The following is a 26835-nucleotide window of genomic DNA, read 5'->3' on the forward strand; positions in this document are numbered from 1 at the left end:
AAAAAAAAAAAGAGAACGCAGATCGGGAAGGTACGAAAGGTTACTCTTTTCTTCTCTTTTCTATCAGCTTTTTTCCCCTTTCTTTCTCTCTCTCTCTCTCTCTCTTCTATTTTTCTATTTTACCCTTTCTTTCGCAATTTTTTCCTTTTTTGTATATTTTTTTTTTTTTCAACGTTGAACTAGGGCGTCTTTTTCGAAGGGAGGAACTCTCTTCCTATGTATGTATATATATGTATATCTATATATACCAATATATATACATATATTTATATATATATATATATATATACATCGATATATATATATATATATATATATTTATCGATTTAGATTGGGAGCAATTTATTCGTACTCGCGACGTCCTTGATCGAGACCCTTGAGCTCTTTGGTATTGTTCTCCGTGGAGACTTTGAGAAGCGCGGCCTTCGAGCGCCCTTTTTCTCTTTTTTTTTTTCCTTTTTTTTTGTTTTCATTTTATTCTCCTTTTTTTTTTTTTTTGTTATTTTTCTCTTCTCACTTCTTTGCTTCGTCTTTCCTATTCTTTGTGTTTTTAAAAATTCTTTTCTTTTTCTGGGCAAACCCGCGAACTTTCGAATACGAGTTACGCTTAATATAGATTACCGAAAGTCGCATTTATTGGTTTTCAACCCTTTCCGTCTCGTACCTATTATCATCGTGTTTTCGAGTAAGGGTCACGGGGAGCTTCGAAGACCCGCCACGTCTTCTTTCGTCGTTTCATTTTTTTTTTTTATTTTATTTTATATCTTTCTTACTTTCTTTCTTTTTTATTTTTTTTTTTTTTTATTTTTATTTTCTCTTCACCCTATATATCTCTTTCTCGTACGGGATTATACATATTACTTACACGCATACACACTCTAGACAGACGCACACGTATGCATACACCTATGAACACACATTCTCTCTCTCTCTCTCTTTCTCTCTCTATCTCTCTTACTTTCTTTCTTTCCTCATTTCTGACTTTTTCATTTTCTCCGTTTCCCGAATAAAATTTCTACGGAAGCGCGAGGCTCGTTTATTGTGACGTCTAATTTTCTAATAAAGAAAAGTCACAAAAGTAGTTCTCTCTATTTTTTTTATCTCTCCTTTTTTTTTTTTTTTTTTTTTTTTTTTTTAAGAAGTTAATTATTAAGAAAAAAAAAAGAAGAAGAAGAAGATGATACAAATATATGTGTGACGGTAGTTTTAAATATATTATTAATTAATTTTTAGGAAATCGTGTGTTTTTCCTAAAAGAAAATTATTTTATCATTCTTTTCTGTTCTTTCCTTTTCTTTTCTTTTCTTTTCTATTCGTCGATGGACCATCCGAGATCAAATGCTACCGAAATTTCATTTTTCTTTAATCTACCTTATACTCTTCTTTAAACACCTTTCCCCCTCCCCAATTCTAGAATTAAATCGTATTTAAATCATATGAAAAGGGTGGTGGTCGTAAGGCCCATATATCTTCGTATAGCAGCGTATATATATATTTTTTTAAGTTGATCCTTTCTCTTTCTCTCTCTCTCTCTCTCTCTCTCTCTTATTCTTTCATATTCTCCATTTGTTTGTTTGTTTAAATCCGTCATTCTCTTTGGTCGCGCGTTGGCCCTCTCACGACTCTTTTTTTCGCGGACTCTCATCATTAGTGTTGTGTCCGACGACCGACTAGACCGAGCGTGCTTCGTATGGGTCGAAAAGGGTCTACTCATTCGAAGGGCCCCGCGCGATTATCGCTAGCAGTAGTACAAGGTCGAGATTCCCAGTTTGCAAGAAAATGGCGCCCTACGACGATTGTACACACTTCCGGTGCTGATGTCCTTAGTCTCGCACCGTAGACCCGTGAAGCCGTCCGCGCATCTGTAATCACAAACAAACAAAATTAGCTTAATAATTTATTTTTTACTTAATGATAATATAACAATGTTTCAATTATTTTGTTTACATTATATTTTTGTTTTCTCGACAAGTTTGATAGAACGTAATAACGTTTTAAATTATTTCTAATTAATCAACAAGTATTCTACAATTTTTGATCTATCGTCTAAACCAGGGCTTCTTAAACTTTTGTCATTCACGACCCCATTTATGATTGCGAGTTTCTTGACGACCCCATTTATGATTGCGAGTTTCTTGACGACCCCATTTATGATTGCGAGTTTCTTGACGACCCCATACAAATATTACTGCTGTCGGTGGAGATAGCTCAAAACCTTCAACAAATGCACGTGTCTAGACGCTRCAAGTYCACTSTATTYCKYCAACTCTAGTRATGTTATAAAATGGTATATATAAATATTTGACATTAAAATCTCTCGCGACCCATAGTTTAAGAAGCCCTGGTCTAAACCAATTAATTGTGTCTCTCCATATTTAATAATATTTTTATAACATTAGTAAATGTATTTGTGTTTGATTATTTTAAATAGTCGTATGTGTATGATCGTATTATGATTTACGTTTGTTGCGAGTTAGGGATGGTATCGGTAACGTTGATAATAGTTATGCGAATGCGAATGTCGCGAGAGAGATAGGTCGATGAGTTTAAAATATTTTTTCTCTTCTTCTTTTTTTTTCTTTTTTTTTTTTAAAGGAAAAAATAACGTTATGCCGGCGTCGTTGTATTTATAGCACGGTTAACTAAGCGAGAGGAAACGCTCGAACGTCGGTAGACGCCTCGAGACTTCTCTCTCTCTCTTTCTCTCTTTATCTCTTGTCGTCGGAGAACGTACAAGATAGAAAGAGAGAGAGAGAGAGAGAGAGAGAGAGAGAGAGAGAGAGAGAGAGAGAGTTTAAAGTCCAGGTCTATGGTAGCGCTCGGTCTGGCGTGCAATAAAGCGTATTTTTGTCTCCGACAAATTTGGGGCGTCTCGCGTTAGAGACGATGCGAGCCGTGTCTCTTCTTCTTCTTCTTCTTCTTCTTCTTCTTCTTCTTCTCCTTCTTCTTCTATTTTTTCTTTTTTCTTTTTTCGTTTTATTTAACAAAATCGCCCACATAGGTAAAGTCTCGTCGGACGTTCCAAAAGCTACGTCTCTTTCCTTTTCTTTTCGATGAGTTAAGGTGGCAACAGAGTCAATGTTTGTGTGTGTCTCTGTGTGTGAGAGAGAGAGAGAGGGAGAGATAGAGAGGAATGACGAAAAGACGATGAGAAATATGTGTATGTGTATGTGTGTGAGTTGCGCCGAGAAGTTTCTTCTTCTCGTTCAGCACACACACACACACATAGAGAGAGAGAGAGAGAGAGAAGAGAGAGAGAAAGAGAGAGAGTAGAAAGAACAGCCGGTAGGAAAATTTGTCGGGGCTCGTGACTGCGTTTAGGAGCGTATTAAGAGAATGACAGGGAACACGTGCTCGTGAAACGATAAAAAGGCGCAAAGCGAAACGAACCGTCGCGTTTATCCGAGACACCCAATCGAATATTAAACTTTATCTTAGAAAAAATAAAAAAATGTCATTACTGTTATTAATATTTAATATTATTATGTGTTTATCTCTCTCTTGTTCTCGAATCATCTGCTTTTCCTGCTATTCTGTTTTTTTTCCTTCTTCGTACATATATTAGGAAAATCTGATAGATATTTTGGTTTGGCAAAAGTTTTTATAGGGGATGTCGCGGATTTACGGTGGCGCATCGTAAGAGTTGGGTGGGGGTGGGGGGGTGGTACATATCTACACGTTGCTAAATGTACTCCACCACCAGCAAGGATTTACTGCGGGACAAAACTAAAACAGTGCCGGGTAGATAGTACAATTTACTGTTACCATTCACTTAAACCCATTAACGCTCTGCGGTAACTTCACCCGCGCACCGCCCGTAATTGGCTTTCCATTGAGATTTATCGTAATCATGCGTGCTTACCGAGCCTCCAGGAAACTCTTTTACGACTCGAGCCGTAAAATAAATTCAACGCGTAAATCAGCGATAGATAACGCACGTAGGAAACCTATTTATTTCTACCCTTTTCCCCCTCCCAACCCTCCCGTCCTTTCCCTTCCCTCTTTTCTCCCTAAACAGATTTATCACCGTCAACTTGCTACAGACGACGAACTTTATTAAAATTTAACACCTCAGGTGAACTTAACGAATCATTTTACTCCAAATTCTACATCTTCGGACGATTCTTTTCTTGTTTTTCTTCGACCGTCAAAAAATTACGATAGCACGATTAATCGCGTGAAATATTTCTTCTTTTTTTTTTTTTTGGTTTTTATCCTCTTTGCGGTTTCACGCGACAATATTTTTTCCCCCCCCTTTCCCAATTCTCTTTAACAAATTCGATGCTATACGAGCGGTTCGTTTTAATTTTGTTTTATTACACTTAAAACGATGATTCGCGTATCGTTCGACCTATATTTTTGTTCTTCTTTTTTTGTTTTTTTTTCTTCAACACCGAATTATCACTCACCATTTATCGATCTTATTTCTACGTATTTATATGTAGGTACCTACGAGAGTAGTGACTCACCCAACGTGGTCGGGCACTTTTATTTTTGGAACGACGCGACGTCGAATAAATGTGTGTTTGCGTTTTGCGAGTATTTGAAACGGCCGACCTTTCAAACGTGTGTATATATATATATATATATATATACACATACACGTACATACATAAATATAATAGATACATACATATGTATGAACGGCCCTCCTCGTATTTTGTAAAAAATCCTTTTGATTTTGGAAACCCTGTCCACGTGATTAGCGAGCTCGTACAAAATGCTTCTATCTCTTTCTCTCTCTCTCTCACTCTCTCTTTCCTCGAAATAAAATTCGTATTCCCATATTTTTTACATTCTAATGAACGACTCGTTTATTTTATTTTTCTTTTCATCTTGTTACGTTTTTTTAACTTTCCTACGGCCTCATTTCAGTCACGATTACATTGAACACTTTTATAAAGCTTTCGTGACCGTTTCGTTCGTGTCGCGAAGTACTATGGGGGAGGGGGGAGGTGGTATTATGGAGACGTAACAAAAAAAAAAAAAGAAAAAGAAGGAACAAGAAAAAGGAAAAATGTAAAAAGGAAAAGAAAGATATTATAAATTAGCGCGGCTCATTAAGCTGAAGTTATTCGTTAGAAGTATAGTATGCAGGGGTATCGTGTGTAGGTAGGTCGATCGGTACCGTTGGAAACAATTGTTTCACGAGTGTGATCGATCATTGTTTGTCGAAAAAAAGAAAAAAAGGAAAAGAAGGAAGAAAAAAGTGAAAGAGCGAACTATTGTTTTTCAGTCTTTAATAATCCTTTAATGTCACCTTTCATACCCCTTTTTTGTAGTAACCAACAACGAAAGCCTCTTTCGCCAGAAACTTGAGAAACTTCTCGAAAGCCTGGTATAATCGTGGAGTTGGTAAACTTTCAAACGAACGTATCAAAAACCTTTTTTGTTAGGAAGATCGATCGTCTGGTCGTTGTTAATATTAAAGTTTTTTCATTTGTCTCCCATATGAATGAAATGAATAAATGAAACATTTTCCGATTCTTTGATCGTTTTGAAATTGTGTTTATTATATTTTTCAATGTAATCTGTATTAATTATAACGCGTATGTATATATATATATATAGATATATAATTTTATTATTCCCAATTTAAATCGATATCGTTTCAATTATATTTTAATTCTTTTGTTTATTTTTCTTTTTATCGGTTTAACAAAATTTCCAAGCACGTCGTCAACACTACGAACGAATTCACATTGATGCACAATATTCCTAGAATATAAATATTTTTTCAATCTTGTTAACGCAACATTAATTCTAAAGTAATACGCGTAGATCGATAAAAGATTCAGTTTCTGCTAGAGTTAATTGGAGAGAAACTGAAGAATCGAGGGTGATCGTTGTCGTCTTTATTTAACGAAACTTCCGTTTCCTTGATTGATTTAATTAGTTCGTACCTGTGGACAATATAATTAAGTTTCCTTTCGTCTAATTAATTAACGTACTTTATTATATAGCAGTATAAGATCGGAGAAAAGAAACATTGTTTATCTCGTCTTAGAGAAATTGCTGAAAATATATGTATATAATTTTGTTATTTTCGTAAGAAGAAAATTCTTTTACACATTTGACACAAACATAATATTATCGTATTCACTCGTAAAATATTAAAATTATTTTTAAGATGCTTCTAAATTTGTATGTAAATATATTTCTTTTTTTTTTTTTTTTTTTTCGCCACTTTTAACAAGCTTTACTTTTTCTACAGAATAAAACGAATATTAATGTTTCTCTGATGTAATACACGGTTTGCCAGTTTTGTGCAGATAATTAATTGCTTTACGTAGAGATCTAAACTCTGCTTACACGTATCTACGCTATGTACATACACACATATACATACATATACATATTGCGTAACGTATAATTATAATTCCATCACGACACCCGAAGTTTGTTTTAGGAGGAAAATTGCATCATGGTATGCGCATTATGGTACGCATTTATAATTCATAACTGTGCGTCTCTCGTTTGATGCTCCGGCTACTACATAAGCGTTGTATTTGATAGAACTACGTTAATTTATTTGTCATTGGGTATACACATCTCTTTCAGCAAAATGTATTAGTTTATTTTCAAAATTATTTATTATTATTATTATTATTTATTATTATTAATATTACTATTATTACTATTCATTTATCAATAAAACACGGTTAAAGTGTATTACGTTGCGTTGAAAATGTGACGGGATAAAGTTTTAATAAAACGGCACGTTGATCTGTCCCGTTGTATATATAAAATGTAACTACCGACACTTTTAACACGTGCTTGCCAATTATTATTAAAACCAAACACACGTACACACACACACACACACAGGCGCATAAAAAACTTTATTATTTTCAAGGTAAAATCGATGCTGTGAAAACATCACAATTACAATATTTTTTATACGATGAAAAACCCATCGATGACCATATCGACGTGGATGTATTTATTTGATCTTTCTCTTGCTTTTTTGTGCATACGCGTGTATAATCTCCGATAACGTTTTAGTTTTATTACGATGACGAGATATGAGACCCCTTTATACGTGGCCCGTTTGCGGAGGGCCACGAGATCGGTGATGATGGGGTGGTTGCTTCTCTCAGAGGAAAGTGCATAAGGGTAGAAAGCTCGTTCTTTTTTGGTAGGGTATTAATTCCCGTATAACTGGGATACTGCATCGTGCCAGGAGAGATGCGGCACGGTTTTAAAGCTCTCCCCGTTAGGAACAGGAAAAAGGGCGTAGAAGGAAGGTAGTAATAGTGGTGGTGATGGTGATAGTGATGGTGGTGGTGGTGGTGGTGAGTAGCGGTAACGTAAGCTATACGAAAAGAAACTTTTTCGCGGTTTACTTAATTTAATAACGCTCTCGCGAAGCGCAATTTCAAAGATAACATTTAAAAAGGGTTGGAGACGCATCGTTTTCCCTTTCCTCCCCTCCCCCCTCCCCCCATTTCTTTTCTTTATTTTTTTTTTCTTCTTCTTATTCTCTTATTTTTCTCCCCGTTTTATCTCCTTTACTTCTTTTCCTTTCTTTCAACCACACACTTGCTCCAAATCTGCTTTCTCATTCTCTCAGTGTGTTTCTCCTCTCCACTACCTTCTTCTCATTATTTACTATTCTATCTTTCTATCTTTTTTCCGCTTCCTCGTTTTTCATGTACTTGTCAGCGACACAAGACTTTCCTGTTACTACTCTTCCTGGTCGACGACCCCTATAATGTAGCACACTTTATTTCGAAACACTCTCTCTCTTTCTTTCTCTTTTTCTTTTTCTTTCTCTTTCTCTTTCTTTTTTTTCTGGAGAACACCAACTTACCTGGTTCCATCTTCTTTCTTTATCTTTATATATATATATACTTTTCTATCTCTTTCTAACGGTTCGACCAATCCTTTCACAGTTACCTTAGGGAAAGCTAAAGTAGGTCATTTACTTGGTCGTATAGTGGTTGCAAGTAGCAGTCAGACTAAATATATATATATATTCGTGCATATTCGTTGACCTGGCGATGAGGTCAAACTTACCGGAAACCTTTCACCCTTAATTCGAATGCCCGGACGCGGAAGCACGGGATATAAGCAAACGTAGGTTAGTGTTCATCGACACATTGAGAGTCGTTTTAAAAACACTGGACGAGATTATTTTCATTTCCTTAATTCGATGAATCGAGTGCATGTTGCATCTTTCGACTTGTTTTTCAACAATTAAAAACATTAAAACTTTTTCGCGTTAAAACGGGATGAATGTAAATTCACGAAAATAAATTTTGTACGTTTAATTATTATTTTTTTCCTTTTCAATGAAATATAACATATACAGAAGTTAAAGATTCGCTTATGCATTCTTCTCTCTTTGTGTTTTCCATATTTCGTATTCCTGTGACATATTTTTTTTTCGTTCTTTCCCCGTTTCCTCCCCCTTTTTTTTTTTTTTTTTACCTTGTCGATCAGACCTGAGTCTCATATGAAAATGAAGTATGAATAAGTATGTAGATCCGTATTCTGATTTTTCAACCCTGTAGCTTTATGTCGGTTTAACGATGTCTCGCATGTATGCATATGAAATGTGTCAGAAATTCAGGTAGAATACTAGTAAAACAAGTAGTAACGTCAACGAGAAAGAACGGATTTGAATCTTTAATATACAAAGATAATCTTTTCTTTTTTTTTTTCTTTTTTTTTTTTTTTACTTGCCCTTTCTTTGTTGTTCATTTTCTTTCTTTTATATATACAATATATATATGTGTGTTGCTGTTAGTTAATAGCTTAGTCACGTTGAATTATTAGTTCACTTTAGATCACTACAATCAAAAACAACGTGTGAGTACGTTTAATAAAATTAGAAAAATAAAAATCCTGTGTTTTTTCGACTTCAGAGAGAACGTATTCGAGTATTAACAAAGTTTTCTAAATCAATAACGTAGTAAAAACATTGAAGGGTTGTCGTGATATGCAAATATGAAAAAAAACGGTGAGAGTGAGAAAGAGAAGTGAGAATAAAAAGTAGAAAAGAAATTAGTCAAAGAGTTTCTCTAGAATCATTTAAGTAGATTTATGCCGAGTCATTACCCCTTTTGCTAGGGACGAACTACGGGAAGAGATTGTTCGTAGATACGCGGAAAAAGATTTTCCGAGGATTTCAGAGTGGAAAAGTGGAAAGGGAAATTCGTGATGTCGCGCGAGGTGCCAGCTGGCTTTACAGGTCTGCGAAATTGGGACGTTGGCCAGTGCTGTTACTCCGTTTCATTCGTGAGTAACTGAGAGAGAGAGAGAGAGAGAGAGAGAGAGAGTGTGAGAGAGTGAGAGAGAGAGAAATTGTATTATAAATTTCAACAATGTATCGATTTTCTCTTTATAAAATCCAGTCGATCGATTAATCAATTATTTTCAATTATATTCTATTTTACATATGGTTATTATATAATAATATATAATTAAAATAATGATTTTAATGTAAAAGGATTAATCATAACATATCTCCATTGATATTTCCATGATATTTCCATTCATGACGCCCCCTTGTTAGATCGGAATAATAATAAATGTTGAAATATCAAAAGCATGCTATGCACCGCGGTTGGGTATTTCTCTGATGAGAACATTTTGTTTGAAAATTCACAACGTAAATGTACGTAGGTATTATCAACGTTAGGTTAAATAAGGTATGACGTTAATGTTCGTACTTAGAGTTCAAAGGGTTCATTCGAAATTCGTTTGATCTTTGAATTTGGAGAGAAACGTATTGCCTCTTTAGGGTAGTATCTGCTATTAAATAAAATAGGTAGAATTTCTCGAAGTGTATCCGACATTCCTCTACAATTAGAGAAATCATTTCATTTAAATCCTCGAGGAGAATAGGAAAAGCCTTTAATACCGTTTAAAGGATTCCTTTTTGAAACGATTAATCAAGATTTCGAATAAAACGATGCACATTGTGTACTGGGAATAAATCACTTGATTAACTGATGAAGAAAAATCGCGTTGTCGGAATATCTAAGTAACGAAGAAATTCTGACAAGTAAGTTTTTTCGTAGTATTCGTGATAAAAAGAATATTTCGAAATAAAAAGAAAAAAACAAAATAACGTAAGTATTTTCATTCCGAACTAGAAGTTACATATGTTATGCTAACAGGAATTAAGAAATTATTGCAAGGTTTGTTCTGAACGAATAAAACCTGACGAAAGACACCAAACCACATATAGTAATGTGGTGATCCTTGTTTCGACTAAGTCGAGGATGCATCTTGAACATATTTTTGTAAAATATCATACAAAAGGACAATACAGAGTATAATGTTTAACAAATGTCCTTCTTTGAAGTATAAAAAAATATATATATATAATGTTAAAATATAAAAGTTTTAAACGTTAAATTGCGTGTTAAATTATTTCAAGATAACTGTAGGAAGGAAATTCAGCAAATATGCGGAAAATCGTCTCGAGTTGCTGGTTCGCCCGAGTAAAAAAAGGCCTCGTCGAGTGCAAAGGGTTAAAAGAGAGAGAGAGAGAGAGAAAGAAGGAGGAATCGTGCTCGAAAGGAAATGAAAAAAAAGAAAAAGAAAAAATAGAATTCAAAGAGAATGACAATTTAACGATGTTCGATTGGAATACGACGATTCTATTATAAGTATCTTTACACGAGAATAATTTGAAAGTACGAATTATGTAATCGTTCGAGGATAAAAAAAGAATAGAAAAGAAAAGAAAAGAAAAAAAGAAAAAAGAAGGAGTATTTTACGTTAAGTAATCAACGACGAATCTTTTTATATCGAATTAAAAGATGATGATACAGTATTTTAAGCTTACGTCAAACTCGTTGTTCGATACTAATCGAAATTAGATCGATATTTTTGCACAAGTTTAAATTACCTTTAGATGGAGGTTTAACATTAATTCGAATCCGTTAGTCGATCATGCATACAAATTGCATCGGACGTGCATCGATGTTTAATGACGTTCCAACGAGTGTGTCTATCGATTTTTAACAATTTTTATCTCTTCCTTTTTTCCTTTTTTTAATTTATTTTTTCTTTTTTTTTACATTCCTTCTTTTTTTTATTTTAATAAAATAACCGATACAGAGTAATATCGTATAGGTAATTATTATCGGACAGGTATTTGGTTAATCGACAAATGCATAAACGTTCGATGACTGGCGGATTACCGTCATTAGTCACGGTTTTGTCGAATTGTTCGGTTGCCCGTTTCAGAAGGTAGTTAATTAGTCAAATTGTTTCCGAACGCCGAACGAATGCTCCGACAAAAATTTATTTCCGACATTGCGACATCCGTGGATTCCATTACATCGAGAAGTACTTAGACTCGATTGGCTGCTATGCTAAATGACTCGGGCAAACTTTTGCCGAATCGTTTCTCGCGAGCAAACACTTTGGATTACTTCCTTCAAACGGCATGGTTCGTTCTCTCTCTCTTTTTCTCTCTCTCTCTCTCTCTCTTTCTCTCTCTCTCTCTCTCTCATTCGTCACTTTAACTCCTTCAACTTGTTACAAACTTTGCAGTTCTTTATAAAATCACAGACCGAGTTATCGGAGGAGTCTATTGATCGAATTACTTGGAATAGTGTGTGTACTTTTGGTCGTACGCGCGTATCTTAAAAAACTTTATAAACTTTAATATTCCAATTGGATTAGATATCAAAATTCTCAATAAAGATCTCACGGGTGTTGTTAAATATTATTGTTAAAAAAGATATATATATATAATTAAATTTCATAGATTTATATTTTCGTAAGAAAAATACAACGTTAATATACAATTTGTTCGATTTAAATGTAAATCAAATGGATTGGTCGCGCGTTCAAATTTACAAGTTTAATTTACAAAAGTTACCTACTGGGATGACGTTGAACGAGTTTGAAAGGTCGTTGAGTGTCATTGAAAATCAGAGGGATGGCGGGGGGTGGGGGGGAGGTGGTACAAGAGGGATTCTAACGATTATCATTTATTGGCATATTTTGAAAGCATCTCGCAGTGTCGCGTCGATGCTTGTGCATCGGACAGCTCTATTTCCTTAACCGATGCTCGAGGGTAGTTAGATAGACGGGGTAAGGGACAGAGTTTAGGGTGGTGAGGTAAAGTGAGTTCGTAGAAAGAGAGAGAGAGAGAGAGAGAGTAAGCATGTGCCAGAGGAGTTTCTACCTCGGAGCTTGAGACGCGAAGGGTTGCAGTTATGCGAACCTTGGCGACACGATCCTGAAGCACCAACTTCCGTCTGTACGTGTGTTGTTGTCCACATATGTCGCTTAGAAACTTACTTTTCTCAAGCTTTCGTGTAGTAGCCACATATATATATATATATATATATATATATATATATATATATATATATATCTCACGAGACTGTGTCCACCGATTGCAAGCTCACGAAGCATTTTGGTTAGGATAAAGTTTATTTCGTAAAAAAAAAAACAAAAAAAAAAAAAAGAAGAAAAAAAGAAAGAAAAACTAGACAATAGAAGAGAGAAAGAGATAAAGGTGTTCGAAAAAGTCTTAGCTACGGTGGTGACGAAATAAGTATTATTTATTCGGAGTTTGACGTTAGTGCTTTCTCGTGTAATCAGATCAACGTTTGTTTCGTACACTCGATAGGCTTGCTATACTTTTTATAGGTAACCAACGGCATTATTTATTTCTCTATCGTAAAAGGTAGTCAAGAAGGAGGAGAAATAAAAAAGGGGAAAAAAGAAAAGATGGGTTTCTTAAAGCAGCATCGAGAGAGGGGATAAATCGATGACAGGAATGGGAATCAGGTAATGGGAATGTAAGAAAATTCGTAGGAAGGTATTATAGTAAGAAATTGGTATAAGGATAAGTCGCGTATTTTCGGATTAAGTAAGAACGTGACAATGGTGAACACACAATGATAGCTAGGCGACAAATGAAGATGGGAAAGCAGTTGAACGATGTAATTGTTCGAGCTGGTGGCATGCATGCACGCATGCACGCACGCATACCATACCAACGTTTCAGAACTTTCGACTGGATTTCGAGAGAAGGGAAGGGCAACTTAATTAATTAAAGTGAATCGTTCCGGATTGCCCGCGCGTTTTACACTTGGCACGTCTCTGAGTAATAGTCCGACTGATTAATACCTTCAGCAGATGTTACGCGGACGTAAACATTAAGCCCATCGCGAACTGAGTTATCAGCAAGAACAAGCGGTCGATGCATTAAATTGAACGTAAAAGCTAGACGGCAACGATCGCGGAAGCTGCCTTCTACGAGGGGATGAAAGAAACGAGAGGGAAAAGGGAGGGTGGCGGAGGAGGAGGAGGAGGGGGTGGGCAGGGGTAGGGGGACAGGAACGGGGGAGTCGCGATCGTACGGAATTGCCTTTGAATAACAAGTTCCGACCGATATGAATTATGCATAACGCTGCAAATCTAAAACAGATTGGAAAAAGATTCGGTCGGTTGGTTGGTTGGTTGGTTGGTTGGTCGATGTCTGTGTCTGTACCTCCAGAGAAAACAATAACCTAATTCTTCTTATTGGATAATAATAATAATAATATTAGTAATCATAACGTTGATAACATAATGTTCACACATAAATGTTGTCTGGATTTTTGAATAGGGTCCATTTAACAATGAGCCGCGAATGTTCTTTAAATTTTTATCAAATTTTGGCAAATTTTGAGATTCTGCAAATGGCAGATTATTCGTTGTCTCTAATTAATAGCCCTGATAGTACTATATCGCACAATAGCCTAGTCATATTTTAATTAATTTCTATTTTAATTATAATAGAGTCCATTTTTCATCGAACACTTCTTCAGTTCTTTCTTTTTGTCTTGAATTTGTTCCTGAAAATGAACAATCAGGTACTATGGCATTCGAAAAAACATACTATTACGAAATTTGTTAATAATAATAATAATAATAATAATAATAATAATGACGATGATGATGTGAAACTTTAGTAATTAGGCAGAGGATACTTTTTCATTTATTGAGTTTCTTCAGAAATTCGAGAGTAGAGTTTTCCTATCCACCGAACAGAAACTATAAGCATCGTTTCATCCCTCGTTACGCATAAATTTGAGCAAGTTCGAAAGGAAAGGGATAACGTTGCGCCGTCTGTTGTCCGTTGTATAACGATCCGTTAAATTTGATTAAAGAGGAAATCTTCCTTTTTCGGTCAGTCAACAACGATCGTACAACAACGTTAGTTCGACGTGAAAAAGGAATTTTAATATTATTAATATAATATTTTATTCGGGTATACAGTTAGTCGTTTTATTGTTTAAATAATTATCAGAAAGTAATTCTTTCTCTTACGTAAAAGAAAATTTATGAATTATAATATATATAAATTAAAATTAACCATATTTTTACAATAATTATAATCTAGATTATATATAATAGAAGAAACAATGTGCGTATTTCGAGCGGAAAATGATATCGTTATTGTGGATCATTATTTTCAATAAATGTTTATAATAAAATATCCATATGTAATAAAAATCGTTATTAATTGCATCGATAATTTAAAAAAGAAAATTGGTCAGTATTAATTTTAAATGAATATTAAATAATACAATATCATTATATATCTTGATTTAATACGAAATCCACATGGGGTTACTTTGATTTGATTTAAAATATAGGTAAATTATTATTTATACTGAACGCGAAATATTCATATACATATATATATATCTTCTACTTATTTATTTTACGAAAAAGTATTGACGAAAATTATTGACTAAAAAACAAATAAATAGAAAGAAATATATAAATCGCTTGAAACTAGCTGTTCTGTTTAAGCCATCGGTTGGCGCCTTTGCCAAAAATATTCACGTCTCGTAAAGCAAAATATCACTTTCCGGTCTAGACACACAAATAACTATTTTTTCTTTTTCTTTTTCTTTCTTTTTTTTTTTTTTTTTCCATTCTTCACCAGGATACATGTTAGATGACGAATAACGTTTCCCCGTGTATATAACTGGTATATTCCAATAAACCGAAAAGCAAAGTCAAACTCGAAGAGACGTTTCGATTGGATTAGAATTAGTATGAACCTGTATAGTATTCGATACGTTTTCTTTATCGTCATTCGATTTCTCTTTTTTTTTTTTTTTCTTTTTTTTTTTTATGCGAGTGTATCTCTCTATGAACTTTATACGTTTCCCTTTTCTTTTCAAATTTTTCTTTTTCTATTTTTATTTCTATTTCTTTTATTTCTATACGCGAAAAGCACCGAGCACAACGTTGTGCTGCTCGGTGTGTTTCAGCAAAGCCGATAGTCCCGCCGTTATTCACCCATAAATTCTGCATCGGCGTTAACGCAAATATATACGTATTGGTTCTATCGTACAAAGAACCGAATTCCCTGTTCTTTCTTTTTCTCTCTTTATGACCCTTTTTATTTTTACTTTGATCGTCCTTCCTTTCTAACGCTCGTTTTACCCCTTTTCGGATTGGACTGAATGGAGACTATCGTGTCGCCAAATTTATTCCATCTTTCCTCTCATTGTTTCCTAAATCTTTCTTCTATTTTCTTTTTCTTTTTTTCTATTTTTATCTACGAGAAAAGATACAATAGTCGATAAAATGCTCGTAAATTGTTGGAAAATTAAACGTATTGTCAATTAAATCAAATTAATTAATCTCATATTCTAATATATTTTGTATAATAAGTAAATAATATATATGTAATAGTGATATATATATATAGTTAGAGAAGATATGAGAGAACGTGTATCTATTTTTTCTCTTTTCTTTTTTAAATAATTTCGAATAGAAAGAGATCACAGGATTTCTTGGAAATCGAAGATGTCGAGACACGTTGATTTAGAGATGTTCCACCCCTCCTTTCCCTCAACCCCCCATCCAACTCCCGTTACTCCATAACGTCTTCTTCGGCACACCGTAGTAAATCGAAAAATACGGTAGACCCGGGTGAGGTCACTAATCCTCGGGATCATCTTGCTAGATCGTTCTCTTTCAGACTAGTTTTATTCATGGCCACAGACGACTAGCATTAAAAGTTAACATAACCAAGAATAAAAATCTAATTAGTTTCTTTCGCAAAAAGGAGGTCGTCGATAGTTAAAGATTAAATAATATTAAAGTATAATAAAGTATAGATAAAATATAAGTTCGGGTTAACAATTGTAAGAACAAATTTTAGAAAATATTTCTCTACGTTCTATTATAATTTTTTTAATTTATTTTCTTAACGTAGCACTTTGAAGCAAAAGTTTCGTGTATTTATTGTTATATTTGTCTTATAAATTGCATAATGTATTGTTTTTTCTTTTTTCTTTTTTTTTTTTTTTTGTAAAATTTACTTTAAAAATGTTAATTAAAAAACGTAGGAACTTTTGATACGTCCTAATATTAGTAGTATTATTCGATTGTAATGTGAAAAAAAAAAGCTTGTTAAGTATTGACCACGAAACGAGGTCGACGGCCCGGTTTTTAACGATACTTTCGCGTTTGTCACGTGCACGATATAAAGATAAAAAGAAAGAAAGAGAGAGAAAGAGAGAGAACCAGTCGTAGCAAATATTTACGGACGGTGTGTTTGGGAAGACCATAGGAAAATGTGTGCGCGGCTTTTTGCGCACGGAAGCGCGCTTGCGTGTCTGAAAGCTTGCGCAGACTCTGGTATTCCGATAAAATTATCCAACGACGAGAAGAGGATTCTAACTATTACGTTTCGTTGTATCAACGAAGACGACGACAACGATGACGACGACGACGAGGTGGAGAGACGTCTCTAACGTATTTAAACACTTAAACATATTTCATATTTCTTTTTAGCAGAAAAAAGAAAAATATTAAATCATACCCCATGTATACTAATATCTTCAATAATTTATTTTTCCTTTTCTCTTTTTTTTTTTTGTTTTAAATTAAATATTGACGTGTACAATAATAAATTGTTCTTTTGCAAAATGGTATTTATCCTTTATCACATTTTTCATATAACGTAGATATATTTGGTCGATACTTTTGCGAATGAAATATTACATCGGTTGATAATATAAAAAATTTGTCGATACGTTTGTTGAGATCAATTATAAGATATATGCGAATTTTGTTTCTATTTAATATGTTAACAAATTTTTATTTACACTTAAAACGAAATATTCGTTACCTATTGATCATTTATTTGACATAGATTGTTGACCAAATAAATATAAAAGATATATATATGGATGATATAGAGATTTATCGTTATTAACGATTATTCGTATATAAATCATTGGATAAAAATTGATATGAAGAGAAAACTAAATATGAATAATATCATATATTATATATTAATTGATTTCTTTTTAAAGAGAATAAAACCGCGTACAAGATAAATGATAATAGTCTTAGGGGTTAAATAAAAATTTCGTTCATAGATTTTTACGTGTCGTCCTATTTTATTTGAGAATCCTTTCCAGTAGAACGTCTGAGCCAAACCAGGTGTATCTTTTTGGCGATGCGGTGAGATTTTTGGCTCGGGATCAAGTCTCGAATGTTTTGGCTAGCCGGAGGAAACCGTCGAGATGCAAGCCGTCCTTCCCCTCCCCCATCCTCCCCTATCCTCCCCTATCCTCCTCCTCGCCCCGTTCTACCCTACGTTTCTGTTTCTATCTCGAAAAAAAAGCTGAAAACGAGACGGTGGAAAAGAAAACGAGAAAGAGACCGAAACAGAAAGAGTTAGAGTAAGAGAAAGATGGAAAGAGAGACAGACAGACAGGCAGACAGACAGACAGACAGACAGACAGACAGACAGACAGAGAAAGAAGAAGAAGAGGGTGATAAAACTTTATTTTGTCTCGGAAAAAACGCGTATCTCGTCCACACAACATGACCAACCAGCTGGTCACGTTTCTTTTATTCGTTATTTCCTTTTTTTTTTCTTCTTCTTCTTATTTTCTTTTTTGTCTTTATTTTTCTCTCTTCTTTAAGTTCACTCTTTGCCCTCTTACAAAGGGAATTAAAGTTCGTTAATGCAACCTTATCTATCTCTTAAGACTGATAAAAAAAAAGAAAAGAAACTAAAAGAAAAGAAAAGAAAAGAGGAAGTAGAAAGAAGAAGTAGTCTCTCGTAAGAGACTTAATCTCTTTGTTCAAGTTATCACGATCGTGATTGTTATCTAGACATTTTCTTTTCCACGTGTTTCGTTTTAATGTAAAAAGAGAGGAAAAAAAAAAATAGAAAATAAAAGAGAACAAAAATGGACCAGGAAAAAAAAGAAACTAACATAGAATCAAAAGAAAAAGTAAAAAAAGTAAAGTACAGTAAAGGGAAGAAAGAAGGAAGGAAGGAAGGAAGGAAGACTTTGAAGTGGAGGGAGATCGATAGGGCCGTTCTAGTTCGAACGTGTGTTCTATTTGCGAACTTGAAGACAAATCAGAGGTGGTGGTAGCAACCGGCAAACGTCTGCGAATCCAAGGAGCAGCCAGCACTCGATTCTCGTACAAAGAGAACACTTTAATATTCGAGTCGTAGTTCGCGAGTCGTAGTTTTCGAGTCGTCGACGAGAGAATAAAAGAAGAATTCAAGCGTTTCGAAAGAAAGACGGTTGCATCGTCTTCGTCGTTTTCATCGTTTTTAAAGGGGTTGGATGGGAGGGTGGCGGGGGTGTGGGGTAACATGGCGGGGCTTAACACCCAGCCTTAGGCCCTCCCTCTTAGAAAAAAAAAAACAATCTTTTCTTTCTTTTTCTTCTTTTCTCTCGTCTTTGACGCAATTTTCAAATCCAATAAGTATTGATATCTTTTTTCTTTTATTATCGCTAAATAGAATTTTATTATCTTTAAATGTAAGTATAAATCGGATATGGATTGTCTTTATGTAAGTATTATTTGAAAAATATATACAAAAAATGAAAGGAAGTTATATAAAATTATAATATGTTCCGTGAAATGTATATTTTTTGATTCGAATTGATAAAAATTACCGTCTCAAGAATATAATACGAAAAAATAATATAAAAAGAACAATTTTTTGTATTTGTTTTCTTTTTTGTTTACGCAAACTTTCAAGTAATTCTCACACTTGGTCGTGAGTATAACAATGGGGACAACAGAAACAGACGTAAGACCAGAAGAAGGAAATCTTGCGAACCTAACTTGGCTCGAGTAAGGAAGGTATGATGCTACTTTAAAAGTCGCGTCAAGAAAAGAAAAGAAAAAAGAAATTTCCTTTTGACGTTAGTTTCGTCAAACGTTAAAGTGATGTAACGCTTAAAAGAAAGATTTTATTTAGACGCGTGTAGGCTCGAGGGTACATTCTTCCGTATGCCGTTAATCAAAGAAGGTATTCTTCGAGTATTCTTGACATAGGTGAACGTTGTGGTGGTAGTAATCTTGCTATTGTATCCGTAAAAGAAGAAGAAAAAATAAAGAAAGAGTATAAGAAAGTTTTTCGCAACAAGAAAAAGAAAAGAAAAAAAAAGAAAAGAGATTCGTAGAAAGATGGTTGAAAAAGAAAACGGTAACTCTCATTCCCTCAGGCAGCTATGCTAAAACCAACCCCCAGTTCTTTCTTATCTCCTCCTCCTCCTCCTCCTCTTCCTCCTCCTACTCTTACGCTTCCGTTTTAAGTTTTCGTATTTTCCGTCGAAACACGAGAAGAGCCGATTTGCCAAAGTTTTACGCGTCAAAACGCGTTATCGTATTTGTTTCGTCTCTTTACTTTGTGTTTGAACGTCGAGGGGTGGGTGGGGGTGGTAGAGTTGCCACCGACGGGGGTTCCGTTCTTTTCTCTCTTCCATTCTCATCCCTTTCCCCTCGCGCGTTTTTCTCATCTTATTTTTTCTACTTTTTGTTTTTTCTCTCTCTTATCTTTTTGTCTTTTTTTTTAACCCTCTATAGGATGTATTTTCTCGAGGTCCTTATTCGCGATCGTTCAGCTCGACAACGAAGACTATGACGAGAAGGAAAAGGAAGGGGTGGGAAAAGAAGAAGAAGAAGAGGAGGAGGAGGAGGAGGAGGAGGAGGAGGAGAACGCATCCGGTAGAGAAAAGGTGTCGAGAGCACGTGTCGAAATTTCACCGCTTGCTTTTCTCTTCCTAAATTTCTTCCGTCTTTCAAAGAACACATCGACGAAGACGACGGTCTGACGCAACTAGTTCTACTGATTTTCCTGTTAGTATATATTTTACCAACTGTGTGCTTGACGTAGGCTAGAGAACCTTCTATATTCGTGTCACCATTTCTTCATATATTTCTATTTTAAGATAAATATATATTGTATATAGGGTGAGACACACATTTAATACAAGACTACTTTGAATAATCATTTATGATAACAAACAAAATCTGTTAAACGAAACTTCTTTTTGTTTTGTTTTTTGTTTTAATTAGTTGTTTATCACGTTCAAAAATAAAATTATTATTAAATGTGTTCGCGCAGGAGGGAGGAAAGTTGGACAGGGTAAGAATTTAAAACATTATATTTCGATCTTATTAAACGTTTCGTTCCTTTATCATCGGGACTTTTTCAGCAACTAAAATATATTACGACTTTTTACAATATATATATATATTTATTGTTTGGGTTTCTCGAGACTGATACTTAATCTCGCGTTACGCATTTTTACGTGTAATTTATTTGTCACGTTATTGTTTTTTTTTTCCCCCGATTTTTTCTTTATTTTATAATTTTATTAAAAATAAACAAGTGTAATAATAGAAAACCTAGCTAGGCTCCAAAATTGTACGCGTCTTAAAACAACGCGTTACGTTAAATAAGTACATGGACAAGTTTATCATTTCGTTTTAAAAAAAAAAAAACAAAAAGAATACCGAGTCGACCTTTATATGTCCTCTACGCGACCGCTTATAAAAAAGAAAAAGAAGAAGAAGAAAAAAGAAAATCCAATAAAGCGAGATTATTCCACCCCCTCGATATCACAAATAAATTTTGTCCGACACATTATATTATCCATCCCGATTTATTAATATTTGATCGTCTGTTCTTTACCGTCACGGTTAAAGAATCCTAAATACGAATAAATATCCTAGAATAAAAGATAGGGAGAATGAGACAGAGACAGATAATAATAATAATAAATCAAATCCACTATATAATTGGAAAATGAAGTTGAAATAGGATGTACTTTAATACAAACTTTCATTAATTATTAAAGATATTTTCACACACACACACACACACACAATTCTACCGACTCTACAATAATGTATCCGTCTCTTACTTGTACCAAAAATAACCCCGTCTAAGTTCGTATCATTCGTTTTCAGACATTCATACGGATAGTAATAAAAAAGAAAAAGAAAAAAAAAAAAAAAGAAAAAGATATAGTCCTCCAGTTATTTCGTAATAATGACGAAGAAGAATAAGAATAAGAATAAGAAGAAGTGATGTTGTTTGTTAGTTTTTTTTTTTTAGTTTTCTTCATCTAAACGTTTACGTACGAATTTTATTTTATTTTTTTTCTTCTTCCTCTATCTCATTTCTTTTCTCATATATCTTTCCTTTTCTTTTCTTTTTTCTTTTATCATTTTGTCTTAGTCACTTCTGACTAAATAAATTATTATCTAGGTAAAGCAGTGCTTTTTGAATAATACAGTGCTTTGGCGCAAGACGGCTTTTTAGGTAGCTTAGCGGCGTAACGGAGTATGCAAGCGCTGAGCTTGCAGCGTCCGTGGTTTTCGTGGATTAATTGCCCATTCATAAGCCACCATGTTATTCCCTCTTACTCCCGTTTCCATATCGTGAGAACGCGTATATACATACATATATATATATACTATATATATATATATATATATATATATCTATAGATAGATATAAGTAGTAAATGATACTCTGCAAGAAGATAGAATGCACGTACGAGAGTTATAAGATTTGAGAAGACGGTAAATTTCATTTCAAATATTATAAGGATTTTATTAGACTTTTGACAAATTATAATATTTTCATTCCAAAATCTGTCTGATTAATTATAATATTTTTATTACGATCTTGGATATTCAATGGTCGACTTAGAATATCTTTCATTTATCAATTTTTACTATGCTTGTTTTAAAGAAAGTGTGATAGTAATTTAAATATTTATTGATTATATTTATTATGATATTTATTTATGAAATAATTAAATATATTTAAATAACGATAGTAATAACAATATATTTAGTATGATCGTAAGAATTGATATTTGGCTGGTGTTAGGTTTATTCTATGTTACTCTTAAGGTGTTATATAATACATTATTCGATACCTCTTTGCTAGCCCTTCGGCACGTCGCATCTCAAATATTCTTAGCACAACTAAGAACAAGATATACCTCCAATAAATCCGACAAGGGTTCTATAGTTTTTCTGCCGTACAAATACACATCAAAAGGGAGCCAGATTCTCAAGCCTTCAAAGGGTATCTAATAACCAAGTTACAAACAGTTTACAAAATATCTTTTACGATACAAATAACTCATATTTTTCTTTTACATGAATTGAATTATAAATTATCAAAGGAATAGTATATCATCGAATTCTAACGTATTATCAAAACTTGTCTCGAAGTATGATTTAGAACAATTAATCAGACTTGAATTCCACATTGAACATTTCTAAATCTTCACTAGTAGGAATGATGATACACTCTCGTGACTGGACACAATTCGGTTTATTTCGTTGAATTCCTTGGCTTTCCAGGCTTAATTCCATTCAAATCGACGAAGAGTCCTTTGAACAAACCTTTGTCCGTCTATCTCAAACAAGTAACATAGCTACCCTTTCTTGGTAAGCAAAATTTCCCTATTCGGTAGTCGGACGCTTCTAAACCGCAAGAGGACAGAGAACTGGCGGCGGCAGCAGTTTGAGCGAATTACAGGAGGAGCTTGGTGCATCGTAAATAGACGTTTCTGTGTAGAGGAGAAAGAGAGAAGAAGAGAAAGAGAGAGTGAGACAGACAGACAGACAGGCAGGCAAAGGGAAAAGGGAAAAGGGATAGGAAGTAGATAGGAGCTGAGTGGGTGAGACGTTCATAGGCGGGAATGCATCCGAATACCTTGCCGGTATGCTTCGAACTACTTGCGACTACTCGATTACGAGTCTTGGTGTCTAGGCACAAATGGTTGTGGCTCAGACACCGAAAGCTTCGCTTATATTTGCTCTATACCGATGGTACAACAAGCGCTTCGCGGTTTTCCAGGCCATCCAGCGTGCACTTTCTCTCCCTCATCATGTCCCCTCTCACCCTCACTCTCTTTCTCTTTCTATCCTTGTGAAAGGAAGAGACGTCGTATAGCAAGCGGAGAAACGGTAGTGCATTTACCAAAAGCCTCCTCTAACAGGAATGCGAGAGAGTCTTATCATTCCTGCGAGAACGAACCCCGACTATGGGCAACTGTGTTAAATGCAAGCGACTTTTCGTGGGTGCACACGCCAGAGCCAAACGAGTCTCGTGGTTTTCATTTCCTACCTATCCTAATCTTTAACCGCTACGTATTATCCCGTTTTCACGTTCATAATGTACGTATATGTTAGAGGTATGTATACGTATTTACATAGGGAACATATTTTCCGACAAAAAAGAAACAGCTGGATGTTTAGGCTTCCTCTTGTATGTATATATATGTGTATGTATCTTTCTTTTTATTTCTTTTTTTTTTTTCATTCTCTCATATCTTTCTCGAGTTTTCTTTTCATCGAAGATAATGCAAACGTTACTATCTTTATAGTTCGTTTCATTTAAAAATAATAATGATACGTGTGAAAATAGGTCGACCGAAATTTACAATGATTATTATTATATTTCATTTATCAACTAGCTCGTTCGAACGATTTAATTTTAACGAATGTATCCACGTTAGAAAATTGTTCTCTTTTAATTCTTTTAGTTTGGTGTTATATTTAAGACGGGTTTGTTAAATGATAATAACGTGACACCTATCGCGACGTTAATATTATCGTTGATTATTTTTTTATTTTTTTTCTCGAAAAGTATCGAGGTAAATGTAAAAGACGCTTTACCTTTTTTTCTTATTTTTCTTTGCTTATATTAATCGAAAAGACTCGACTGGGTGAGATATTTCTTGTGTTTGGAGAAACGATGAAGGGTGGCAAGGGGGAGAAAGAGAAAAAGAAAGATTGTACTGGCGTGTAACGTTAAACAATGAGAATTCAACGTGGCATCATATCGTCCCTTTCTCTCTCTCTCTCTCTCTCTCTCTCTCTTTTTATTCCTTTTTTTTATTTTTTATTCTCGTATACTTACTCGCCAACGCGCATACGACGCGTACCCTTATACCTATAAGCTCGAGAAACTAAGATACAAAGTTTCATATCATGAAGTGTTGCAGCCGCGTTCCTGTACTTTCGTATAAAAGCTTTGCGCTTTCCGTTAAAATAATGAGCGCCTAGAAAGGACAGAGTTTGTATGCGGGACGTGAGTTGGGAATACGGAAGTTAGGACGAGTCGGCAAATCACGAAGAAGCACCGACGATCACCATGTTTTTGCTTTCTCCTTTTTTTTTTCCTTTTTTCTTTCACTTTTTCTCTAAATTTAGAATTCTCTTTTTCTTTTTTATTTTTCATTACATTTGTTGTTTTCTTTTTTAATTTAACATTAGCCACGAAAAACTAATAACAATTTTCTCGTCGCACGTGTGCGTAATGTAACGATCCGTGCGAAAATGATCGAAATGAAATTAAACCAAAAAAAAAAAAAGATCTCCTCGTTGCGTAGAATTTTCGTTTCAAACAAAAATGAGAATTTTTCGGGGAAGGGGGAAACAAAAATTGTCGAAATTGTAGAAATAAAAAACGATCGAGTCAACGTTCAAGTGGGGATGGTTTGTAATTTCACCTGTTAGTTTCGTATGAAAGAGCTTTGAATTTCATCTATTTAAATAAAGAAAGGAAAATACGAGAAGAGAATAGTACACCGAGAGTTAAGTTTTCTTCTGTCTCTCTCTCTCTCTTTCTCTCCCTCTCTCTTTTTACTCTTGGCACGTGTCCACGGATAATCGTGTTCAGTATTATATGCGTCTGCCGGAACAAGACGTTAAGCTTCAAAGTAGGGTATCGAGGTTGCTACCAAAATGACTGGGATTATCTCTTATTAGTCGATTGTACCGATTAATAGCATACTAATTTTCATTTTATTGTCCAATTCAAATAAAAGCGATTGAAATATATGATAAAGATATATAATTGAACCGTTTATTTTGAAAGTGGTGTGCAAGTTCATTTGCAGCCTGTAAATATACATTATTTTAGTTGAATTAGCCTAAAAGTAATGTATATAATCAAATTACATATCGATARATTAATAGAAACATTATTAAACTTGATATTAATAATAAATATTTTTAAATTAACCAATATATGTAAAAACCTTTAATTTTTTCAAAACAATAGAAAATGGACTTACACCACTTTCAAAATAAACGATTCATATATATATATATATATATATATATATGTATGTATTATAGAATATCTATATGGTTTTGTCGACATATTGATTAAATCATAAATTATTTCTATCTCGAGTGTTTAACCTATCAATACGTAATAGAAATTTAATTGCATAAGCTGTTATGATGAATATTGTAGATATTTGAATGATACGATGATAGGATTCTATTCGTAACGATTTATATCCTATTCTATTATAGATCGTTAGCATTTAAACAAACGAACAAACAAACAAATAGACAGACGAACGGACAGACAGACAGACAGACAGACGGAGAGGCAAACTGACAGAGATAAAAAGAGATAGAAAGAGAGAGAACGGGTATAGGTTGATGAATATTTCCGGATATTGTTAAATATACTACAGAGTACCATTATCGAAGAGGAGAATACTCTTGCAATCTCGATATTTTCATAAATACCCAAGTTTTTCCTGTTTATCGTATTTTTTTTTTTTTTCTACATACATACATTGATATTTTTCTTCTTCCTTGCTCCTGAAAAAACATCAATCCCATTCATCGTTCTCCTCCTTCATAAAGATTTCAAGAAAAGTGGGTGAACTGGGTGGGGAGGAGAAGGAGGAGGAGAAGTAAAAAAGAAAAGTTGAAACAGGCAGTGAATTTTTACCCAACCCCTTTTTTCCCGAGATGTAAAAAATATTATTCCGCGTTTCATACTAAAAAAAAACCGTAGTTTCAGTTCAGGAGTGATATTTTATTAGGCAATTTGCCCCTTTAAAGCGATAAGAAGTGTAAAAGCGTAAAGTTAACGAGTCGAAAGTGGTACTAGAGAAGCATTGGATAAGAGAAACAAACGAGACGGTAGAGGGGTGGAAGGATCGCAAAGGAGGGGAATACAGTTGGATGGAAGGAAACGGAGAAGAAAGATATAATAGGAGGTTGTTGGTTGGCGTACGAGGTTCGCAAGTACCTTCGAGAATGAAATTTACGAGCGTTACTTGGCCAGATGACATCGAAAAAGTTTGCGTCGCAGTGCATTTCGTATTCAGAATTGTTTGCAGTCGTATTTATATACGATTTCCGTTTACATTTCCTACGTTTTCGGTTTGTACGAGATAAACTACGTTTAATTGATCTTCTAATCAGATCAGGAACTTCGTTATATTTTATCGACGAGTCGAAGAAAAATAAAGAGAAAATGATTACAACGTATTTAATAATTCTAATTAACACACGTATACAGAAGTGGAAAGGAGGATGAAACATTTTGCGAGGGTGGGAATAAAAGGTTTAATTTTTCTTTTTTTTTTTAGAACAATGTTTGTACACCACCGAACGAAGGGATATATATTACGTATGCAGTGGTTACAAAAATAATTTTTTTTACGAGGGAATTTTTTTGTTCTTTCAACAGAATTTACAAATTATTTCAATACGCATAAAAAATATTTAAATATATATATA

The 26835-nt window shown here is 34.2% G+C and overlaps 1 long non-coding RNA gene across 2 annotated transcripts in view; it reads right to left on the reverse strand.

Annotated features, from left to right (window-relative positions):
- LOC106792099 overlaps positions 1-26835 on the reverse strand; it is an 87096-nt gene that overhangs the window by 26715 nt on the left and 33546 nt on the right. For both annotated transcript variants that reach the window (XR_001382259.1, XR_001382258.1), the window contains exon 4: positions 1807-1862. This is a non-coding gene — a long non-coding RNA (uncharacterized LOC106792099). The remainder of the gene's footprint in view (positions 1-1806; positions 1863-26835) is intronic.

This window comes from Polistes canadensis, unplaced genomic scaffold (genome assembly GCF_001313835.1).
Source record: "Polistes canadensis isolate GaletaPanama2010 unplaced genomic scaffold, ASM131383v1 scaffold_377, whole genome shotgun sequence".
In the NCBI taxonomy this organism is placed as follows: Eukaryota; Metazoa; Arthropoda; class Insecta; order Hymenoptera; family Vespidae; genus Polistes; species Polistes canadensis.